Below are 861 nucleotides of genomic sequence, written 5' to 3' on the forward strand. Positions count from 1 at the left end.
AGTAACCAGTGGTCATTACAGGAGAGCAAGGCGCGCTTCCTTCTCTCACTGCGGCTAAGAGAGCAGAGGCCAATACAGTCCTGTACGAACTGGAATGCACCTGATATATCGGCAATTGAGGGAAAAAATAAGAGTGCCACCAGCAAATTCTGCTCAGAAACAATGACTCCAGTGACAATACTAGTGACAATGTAAGATCCGAGAGGTCTGCATAGCCAGAAACAGTTACAATGTTAAGTCAAGGTCGTTGAGTCCCCAAAAAACCACCAAGGAGACTGAGTCCCATATGTAAAATCAAAGAGCTTTTATTCAAGTTTGAACTCCAACTCTCTGATTGTCCAACGCATTGACATGATCAGAGGACCTCAAGCTCAGTTTGGGGTGGGGTTTTATCATAGCAGAGGTTGGGGTGAGGGAGTGCTCAGGTTCAGGACCCAAGATTGGCTGACATTTGTCTAGGGGTGTCTTCATGAAAGGGGATGGGTGTGTGCTGGGCTAAGGGACATCAGGGAATCCTATCTACAATGGTTGGAACCTTAGGAATTTCCTTTGGAATGTTAGGTACTTTCTGCTTTCATGGTCCATTCCTGGGTGGTTTCAATTCGTGGTCTTTCCTGGAACTAGGTATTTTACCTTAGGGTAATCTGAAACTCAGGCTTCTACTGAGCTTGTCACAGCTGGGCCCTATAGAAACATTTTGAGCTGCTCCATCACCAAGCTCCCCAGTCCAAGACATTTTACTTTTAGACCACCAAGTCTTTTTTTTTGGGGGGGGGGTTTGGAGACAGGGTTTCTTTGTGGTTTTGGAGCCTGTCCTGGAACTAGCTCTTGTAGACCAGGCTGGTCTTGAACTCACAGAGA

This window comes from Microtus ochrogaster, linkage group LG9 (genome assembly GCF_000317375.1).
Source record: "Microtus ochrogaster isolate Prairie Vole_2 linkage group LG9, MicOch1.0, whole genome shotgun sequence".
NCBI classification, from domain to species: Eukaryota; Metazoa; Chordata; class Mammalia; order Rodentia; family Cricetidae; genus Microtus; species Microtus ochrogaster.